The sequence below is a fragment of the Euprymna scolopes genome, chromosome 2 (assembly GCF_053919585.1).
Source record: "Euprymna scolopes isolate OS-2025 chromosome 2, ASM5391958v1, whole genome shotgun sequence".
Taxonomy (NCBI): domain Eukaryota; kingdom Metazoa; phylum Mollusca; class Cephalopoda; order Sepiida; family Sepiolidae; genus Euprymna; species Euprymna scolopes.
Genome location: NC_136483.1, coordinates 129,013,361 through 129,023,181, shown reverse-complemented (window position 1 = coordinate 129,023,181; position 9,821 = coordinate 129,013,361).

Genomic DNA, 9,821 nt, shown 5'->3' with positions numbered 1-9,821 from the left:
GGACTGATCTAAATTGATCAGCGTGGCTTCGGTGTCGTCTTCTAGGTTTTCTAGGACTGTACGAATCAAATGCATATTGTTTTGAATTGATCTCCCCTTCACAGCATAATTCTGATCCGGTTCGATCAAGTCAGTGATAACAACCTGCAAACGATTCGCAAGAACTCGGGCCAGGATTTTCAAATCTGTATTCAACAACGTGATGGGCCTAAAATCATCCAACCCTCCAACATGTGTGTGTGTGTCCTTCTTCTTTAGAAGTCTGACCACACCTTTGGTAACCTGACTTGGGATGGATCTCGTGTCAAACCAGTGGTTAAACACACCCGTCAGAATTGGAACAAACATGTGTGACAACCTCAAGTACAGCTCGTAGGGCAGTCCAACAAGTCCTGGTGATCTATTATAGGCGACCTGTTTCATAGCAGCTACGACCTCACACTCTGTAACCCGACCATCACAACTAGCCGCTCGGGCTGCCTCCAGGCGGGGCAGACAGCCAAATAATTGCCAAACTCCTGGACATGGAGTCTGGACAACTGTGCGAAACGATCTTGCAAGTGCACTCAAAACCGCTCACAAATCTCCCAAGCCGACACTAAGAAGTGTCCTTCTGGGCTCTGAATCTTACGAATGTAGCTATCCGATTTGCGCCCGAGCGAATAGACTCGTTCTGATTTGTAAACATTCACAGCTTCGTTGGGCATCTTTTTAATTCTAGCCTTAACTACCTGGCCCTGATATCGCTCGCTAGCCAAACGACTCAGGTCCGCCTTAGCTAGGCCTATCTCTAGGGAATCCCCCCCCAGCCACCGCCCGGGATAGTCTATTCTCTAGACGCTTCTCTGCCTTGGCCCTATCTAGGGCGAGGTGTTGGCCATATTTGACAGAGAAGTCTCTAATACTAGATGATTACCCACCACCTACTCCCGGTAACCTAGCCACAAGTAGTTTATGGTCAGAGTGGCCTAACTAGTGGAATATGGGACATTGCCTCTTCTAACTAACAACTGATACAAGTAAGTACTTGAAATGGAAGACCTACTAGAGAGCCACGTCCACATCTCTTGCCCTGGATGATCCACCCGATACCTGCCTACCAAATCGCATCTAGCCATCAGGTCCGACAGACTGGTTTCACATCCATCCGTCCCTCTAGTCCCGCCCACCTTATCTACCCTGGGATCAAGGATGGCATTCCAATCACCCACTAGGACTAACCGTTCCGAACCCCCCAGAAACACTTCCAACCGCCGGAAAAAGGAAGCCCGCTCCCGTACGCAATTGGGCACATACACCATGACAAATCAAAACACTCTATTTGCCAAGGCAACATCGGCCACGATCAGTCTACCATCAATATCCGCGTGAACAACGCTAACCGTTGCAGAAAGGGTGCGCCTAACTAACAAAGAAACCCCCCTACTTTGACTATCACCGTATGCTGAAAAGACATCGTAATACCCCTCCAGCACCTGATGATCGTCAACGCAATCGTAGTGAGTCTCCTGTAACACAGCCACATCTATGTTCAATTGTGGCAATTGTGCATAGATATCCGCAACCACCGGCTTAAAGTCTTTGGTTTGAAGGGTGCCACAGGATTGGGTGAGGTTGCCTGAAAGCAACTCGGAGGTTACTCGTCCATCTCGCGCAATGCCTCTGACATCCAACGGAAATGTTAATTTAAGGGCCCTATACAAACAAGGGTGGACATGAATAGGGACCCTCCCTTCGCACCTAGATGCCAGCTGTTTGAGGGAGTCGTGCTCCCCTTCCACCAACTTTATATTTGTTATCGCTCCCTTGGCTTCTTCTATCATATTCGTCATGGCCTTTGTGTGTCCAGTTCTTGTTTGATGCACAAAGGTCATGACTAAGGGGGCGTCTGGGAAGTTTTTAGGATTTGTCACCTTCTTCCCTTCCACTTTATCCAATTCCTTTAGCGGCTTAAGTAGACCCCTATGATGCTGTGTGATATAACTATCAGCGTGAAGGAGGTCTACATCGCAAATCCGGTCTCCAGGAAGGAAGGGGAGCTTTTTAGTTTTCTCTCTCCTAACTGGAGGCGCTGAGGTGGCTCCTCTGCTGTTGTTTAGAGTCGCTGGCTTTTCCCGGGACAATGATTGAGCACCGGGTAGGGGGAGGGTATCAAAAAGGGGTTGGGATTTTGGTTCAGCCGAAGGGGTTTTGGGTGGCTGAACCGTAGAGACAGTATTCTCTACGTTCATTGGGGATGGGGAATGGGACCCAGCCTCCTTGTTCTTCCTTGCCTTCTTTTTATTCTCTTTTTTAGGCATTTGGCACTCTACCACGGTAGCCTGTTCTTTATCTTGCTTCCCTTCTGAGTAGGATGAGGAGACCGGATGATTTCTTTTCTGGCCGCTGGCAACTTCCTTAGTGGTGACGTTGTTGGAAGAACTCGTAGACGACCCTGCGAGAACTGGCCGACCTTGTACCTCAGGGGGCTGCTCTCTTGTCGAGGGGGTCTTTGTGGTTTTCCCTTGGTCCAGCCGTCTGATGTTGTTGAAGGCGTTGGAGTTGTTGTTTTTTCTATGCCCCCTCCGGCTGGCTTCTCAGGGGCTGCTGGTACCACCGCCGACGGTTTTGCAGCTACTACCACAGGCTGAGGGTTTCTTTTGGGACATGCCCGTGCCATATGGCCCTGCTGTTGACAATTCCAGCAGTGGGTCCTGCGTCCTTCTACTATAATACTCATCGACCATATGGCGCATCTGAGTAGGGGGGGAATTTTTTGTAACCCTTCCTTGTCCAATCGCATTTTTAGATTGTAGTCCCCTATGGGGACCACGGACCGGGAGGATGGATTGAACGTCCCCATACTGGCTCATAAATGGCCCTAATTGCTCAGAACCAAGAAAGTGGGGGACGCCGATTTGGCCTGGCTGAGGATTATATTGGATTTGACTCCAACCACCTCAGATGCAGACTGGCCAGCTGCCTGGAAAGAAAGACAGACCTGAAAAAGATCGAAAAGTAAAAAACAGTTAATGGCCTCAACAGGAGGCGAAAACAAGCAATAAAAAAAAAAAAACTTTGAACCAGACCCCAAAGGGCCTGGTAGCTGGTCTTTGGATGTCGGGGACAGCCAAAGGGCTAAACAGAAAAGACAGGAGACCGGTCTTTTCGGGATATTTAAATATTTATTCAGAAAGAAAAATTACAGACTTTACAAAACTTTTAAAATAAAAATTATATAAAATAGGCAATGAATTCTTTTTAAATGTGGCATGAGGCCAAAAGGGGTGTGGGGGGGAATGGGGGCCGGGAGTCGTCCACTTGGTCTATTCCCTATAGCTAGTTGCAGTCACCACAATACCACATTCACTCTAGGGGTTGGTTCTACTTAAAACCCCAGATGACATGAACAATATTTACAAGCTTTTTTTTTTTTTTATTATGATTTTTATTTACAATGCAACAATGAAAGATGGGAATAGTTATGCGTATGATATATGCGGATGATGGGCGGGGGTAATGAGAGCCTCAAAACACCCCAAAATAAGGAAAAATAACAGTAATAAAAAATAAATAACTGAACCAAATAAAACGTTAAGCGATGAATGTGTTAACGAGGACCTACCCTTACCTATTTAATTTTGAAATGCTTCCTGTTTTCCGGTATCAGCCGAAAACAAGGGAGCACTTCCTAAGAGGGAATGGGCACAATTATGGACAAAATAAAGGGGGAGGGCATGGGGATATTCAGTGACCTCCAAGAAAAATACCATTGGGACGGGTTTAGACTAAAATAAATTAATCAGGACTTGGCTTCTTTGGAGGTATTCTAACACCTAAAATCAAGATTGGAGACATGAAGCTCATTTATACCAACTAGCTAAGGGACTGATCCACTATGGGATAGTCCTGATCTGGTCTGGAGATTGCTTTTTCGGTCGGCATGTGCCATGCCTAAGCTGGGAACATGTACTCAAGCCTGTTTCGCACGAACGCACATAAACTAGCGGTGTGAATCCACTTCCTACTAAACTGTGAGTGAGATAACCTCCTTCTATCGTATCTGATTTTGATTTTAAGTTGGTGTTTAAAATACAAAATCAGATCCCGATAAGAAGGCGGCTCCCCCCACGCCTATCTCTATGCATGAAACCCACACTACTAGTCTAGCTACAGCCAAGGTCGCTAGGAACACCATTCGTTTCTCCCTAGGCCACAAGGGATCTGCGTTATAGACTATGGATGATAAATCCAGGATCGTCACCTGATCGGGGACGATGCGAGCTGTGACTTTGCCGGCATACCCCCAGAATTCACGGAGCTTGGAACAAGTAAAAAATGCATGTTCTACAGTTTCCAAAATGTCTTCCTCGCACCGTGGACAATTCTTAACAGTATGTCATTGAGAGGTAGAGTGTTTCTAACCAATCGCCAGGTCAGGGAAAATTCGGAATTGTTAAGATATCCCCGGCCTGGCGCCCAATTCCATAGAGAGCGGACCTCCCCCTCCGACAGCTGCAGCCACTCCCCAAGCGGATCCGAAGCGGTCCCCACCACTAAACCCCGATACAATGCCCTTCTAGGCTGTGCAAGGTCAAGGGACCCTGGCATCGCTCTAAGCGCATTTCGGCATTCGTTGAGGAATTGTGATTGTCCTCTTGGTTTTCTCTGGCATTCAATTAAGTGATTGAGGATGAGGTCGGGAAATGCTACACCAACCGTGGGACCCCAATCAGAATCCTCCATCTTCTACCCAGGAACGCCAACCTTTCGACATGACTAGCAAGGTCAGGCATCCCCAAGCCCCCATCTACAAGACGTTGAGTGTAGACCTGTCTACGGACAAGCGATCGTCGCTCATTCAACAACAGTGAAAAGAGCTCACATGTTAAGGCTGCCATTCGGACGGCAGACAGAGAAGTACAGCCAGCTGGTAAAGGATCAACAGAAACACGTAAGTAGCACATGCCTCCGCTCTACCTTTAAGGGACAATCCCCTTCGAAGCCAAACCCTCACAGACGCTTCGACCTTGGTCTGTACCTCCGACCAATGCTTATCAAGACAGAGACTGGGTCCAAATCAAATACCAAGGATCCGGACCGGACCATCCGTCCAGACAAATGTGCCAGGAAGAGCATTCGATCCCCGCCAAGCGGCCAACCTCAGGCCAATGTATTTGCTGGGATTCACTACGGCCCCTGTAACTTCTTCATAACGCTTGAGAGCCTTAATCACTATAATAATATCAATGACCCTCCAAACAAATACGGTGACATCATCGGCAAATGCGGAAACCCTGGATCGCGCACTGCCAGGAAGAGCAATACCACGCAGGGCCGGTCCAGCCACCCTGGACCTCACATTCCTAAGGAATGGTTTCCTACGCGAAGACATATAACATGGTTGCACTGACCGAGAAACCGCGAACGGCGCCAACCGCACCCCGTTGACCTGCACAACTGCCGTCGGCCGAGCATACAAAATGTGAGATCCATCTGCAGAAGCCGGACCCAAAGCCGGCAGTCTCTAAAACAGCCATCGGGAAACGATGATCAACCCTATCAAACGCCTTGGACTGATCTAAATTGATCAGCGCGGCTTCGGTGTCGTCTTCTAGGTTTTCTAGGACTGTACGAATCAAATGCAAATTGTTTTGAATTGATCTCCCCTTCACAGCGTAGTTCTGATCCGGTTCGATCAAGTCAGTGATAACAACCGGCAAACGTTTTCAAATCTGTATTCAACAATGTGATGGGCCTAAAATCATCCAACCCCCCCAACATGTGTGTCCTTCTTCTTCAGAAGTGTGACCACGCCTTTGGCAACCTGACTCGGGATAGATCCCGTGTCAAACCAGTGGTTAAACACACCTGGCCGAATCGGAACAAACATGTGCGATAACCTCAAGAACAGCTTGTAGGGCAGTCCATAGAGTCCTGGTGATCTATTATAGGCGACTTACTTCATAGCAGCTATGACCTCACACTCTGTAACCCGACCACACAACTAGCCAGCCAAATAGTTGCCAAACTCCTGGGCGCGGAGTTGTGACAGCTGCGCGAAACGATCTTCAAAGTGTACTCGAAACCGCTTGCAAATCTAAGAAATGTCCTTTCGGGCTCTGAATCTTACGAATATAATTATCCGATTTGCGCCCAAGTGAATGGACTCGTTCTGATTCACAGTTTCGTTGGGCATCTTTTTAATTCTAGCCCTAACTACCTGGCCCTGATATCGCTCGCTAGCCAAACGACTCAGGTCCGCCTTCGCTAGGCCTATCTCTAATTGAAATTTGATATACAGGGTACTGTAGGAAAATCGATGTGATTGGTTTTCAGCCAGAAATTTGGCGATTAAGGGGTCAAAGTTCAACGATATGACCTTTGAGAACTCTACCAAACTCCTCCGACAATTTTGGGTCTACGCACTTGAAATTTTAGATATAGGTTTCTTGGACATGGATCTACCTTAATAACTCAATTTGAGCCCAAAATAATAAATTTTAAGGGGTCATAATAGGGGTCAAAGTTGAAACATATTGACTTCTGCGGTCTCTTCCAAATAACTCAGACAATTTCTGGTCTAAATATTTGAAATTTTACATAAAGGGTATTCAGAGATAGGGCAAGCTTTTTCATCAGTTTGGGTCGAAAATGTCTAGTTACCAATATATAAATGTATGTATGTCTGTTTACATCTCTGCCTTAAACTTTCAATAGAGGCGACGGATTTTACCAAGATCAGTATTGCTTTAAATTTCGACCTTTTATACGACAAATATCGAAAAATTGGCTAAAAGCATTAATATCTTCCCCTTCAACTAGGCACTTTTCTAAAGGGGGGGGGTCACTTTTTTCGCCGATATTTTTTAAAGTAATCCTCTCCTTTAGATTGTCTAGCCTTAATTTTAAAAAAATGTCGCTCCTGGTTTGGCGGTGGGCGTAACAGCATGAACGTTAGGTTTTACACCGTTCTTTTCCTCCTTTGCAGTACGGGTTCGAGCCTGCCTTTGTACCACCACTTTTTTTTTTCTCAACATACAACTCCAAACATCCGGGCAATGCCGGGCTGAAATGTTAGTATCTATAAAAGTGAACGTGTCTTTGTGTATATCCATGTGTCTGTCCGTGTGTCTGTCTGTGTACATTTCCCTACGCAATAACTCAATGTCAATTTTTAGTCTACAGACTCAAAATTTGATATACGGGTTACTGAGATTTGGGAAAATGTATGTGATCGGTTTTCGGCCAGAAATTTGGCTGTTAAGGGGTCAACATTCAACGATTTGACTTTTGAGAACTCTACCAAACTCCTCCGACAATTTTGGGTGTAAACACTTGAAATTTTAGATATAGGTTCCTTGGACATGGATCTAACTTAATAACTTAATTTTAGCCCTAAACAATAAAAGTTAAGGGGTCATAATAGGGGTCAAAGTTAAAAAAATTGACCGTTTTTTTTTTTTTTTTTTTTTTTTTTTTTTGCTCAACATACACCTCCAAACACCCGGGCACCGCCGGGCACCCATTCTAGTCTATCTATAAAAGTTAATGTGTCTGTGTATCTGTCTGTCTCTGTATCTGTCTGTGTGTCTGTGTGTGTATATTTCCCTACGCAATAACTCTGTCAATTTTTAGTCTACATACTCGAAATTTGATATAAAGGGTACTGAGATTTGGGAAAATCTTTGTGATCCATTTTCGGCCAGAAATTTGATGATTAAGGGGTCAAAGTTCAATGATTTGAGCTCTGAGAACTCTACCAAACTCGTTCCACAATTTTGGGTGTAAACAATTGAAATTTTAGATATAGGTTTCTTGGACATGGATCCAACTTAATAACTAGATTTGAGCCCAAAACAATAAATGTTAAGGGGTCATAATAGAAGTGGAAGTTAAAAAAATTGACTGCTTTTTTTTGTTTTTTGCTCAACACACACCTCCAAACACCCGGGCAACGCCGGGCACCCATGCTAGTATATCTATATAATACTAAAAGTCTATGGATCTTGTATGTTTGCAATCAGATTTCCGGTTTTCAACATCCGGTTGCGCATGCGTAAATAGCAACGTCTTCAATCCGTTATTCCAATTCCGGAATTTTTATATCGCTTTTAATACAAACAATTTCATTTAATTTGATCAAATAGTTTTTTGTTTTTTTTTAACGGCTAAAAACATTCAACTTCGTAAAGTCTGTCGCAGTTTCAAAAAAACTTCTCCCTTTTAAAAAAACAAAAGTAAACAAACAAGAAAAACAACACTCATCATTAATAGAAACAGCGGCGGTGAAAGAAAACACCTCTCACTTTCCCTCTAATAGATTTCAACACTCCTACTCCCTCTGTTTTCGTTACGTACGCGAGAAATCTTTAATTCATGTCATTATAAATAAATAATTTTATAAAATCAACCATAGTTTTTTTTGTTTTTTTTAACGGCTAAAAACATTCAACTTCGTAAAGTCTGTCGCAGTTTCAAAAAAACTTCCCCCTTTTAAAAAACAACACTCATTATTAATAGAAACAGCGGCGGTGAAAGAAAACACCTCTCACTTTCACTCTCATAGATTTCAACACTCCTACTCCCTCTGTTTTCGTTACGTATGCGAGAAATAGTTACGTGTATGTGTGAGAGAGAGAAAAAGGGAGCGATGTAAAACTGGATAGTTAAGCGAAAGGAAAGCATAAAAGTTTTTTTAAAACACTCAAATTGTACAAAAAATGTTGTAAATAGAAAAGTATTGTCTTAGTTTTAGTGACCTTATTATTAGCATATGAATACAATATTTATTTTCTGTACAATAAGTGCTTAAGCACCCGTGCTTTTCAGCGATACATATTCAATAAAATAAATTGATTAATATAATTAATCTGGATATAAGAGAGTTAGAACCTGATAAGAAGTCTCAATTAAGCAAAAGGATAACAAAAGTTTTCTTTAAAAAAAATTAATTGTACAAAAAATGTAAATAGAAAAGAATTGTCTTAATTTTATTGACCTTATTATTAACATACAAATTAAATATTTTACACAATGGGTACTGAATGTTTGCTTAAATTAAATGAAAAAAGTTACATTTTATTTTCATTTTCTATTTAAAAAGCCATTATTAACATGTGGAGAGTGTTTTTTTTATTATTCTGTACTTTCAACTAACAATTTCATTTAAAAGATGATATATCAAAATTTGAATTTAACTATAATAAGGATTATGATACCTGTTCAGTGCATATTTACCTATAAGTATGACCAACCACTTATAATTCAGTAACTGTAATTTAAAAAAAAAATAACAATTATAATAAACAGAACGACTCATAGAAATCTATCTATATTCTTTTTTCATTTTAATATACTTTCATAGAAATGCTTCTGTTATGTAAAAAAAAACTATTTTCTTTATGCCACAAGTGTCACGCTCATACATGAATTCCATAGCTAATATAACGTACTGACCCAACGGGTCACGGGTGGTCTAGTATATATATAAAAGTGAACGTATCTGTGTATCTGTCCGTCTGTGTATCTGTCTGTCTGTGTTCGTCCATTTCCCTACGCAATAACTTTGTCAATTTTTAGTCTACAGACTTGAAACTTGAGGTACAGGGTATTGAGATTTGGGAAAATCGATGTGATCGGTTTTCGACCAGAAATTTGGCTGTTTTAGGGGTCAAAGTTCAATGATTTGAGCTCTGAGAACTCTACCAAACTTCTTCCACAATTTTGGGTGTAAACACTTGAAATTTTAGATATAGGTTCCTTAGATATGGATCCAACTTAATAACTTTATTTTAACCCAAAACAATAAATTTTTAGGGGTCATAATAGGGGTCAAATTT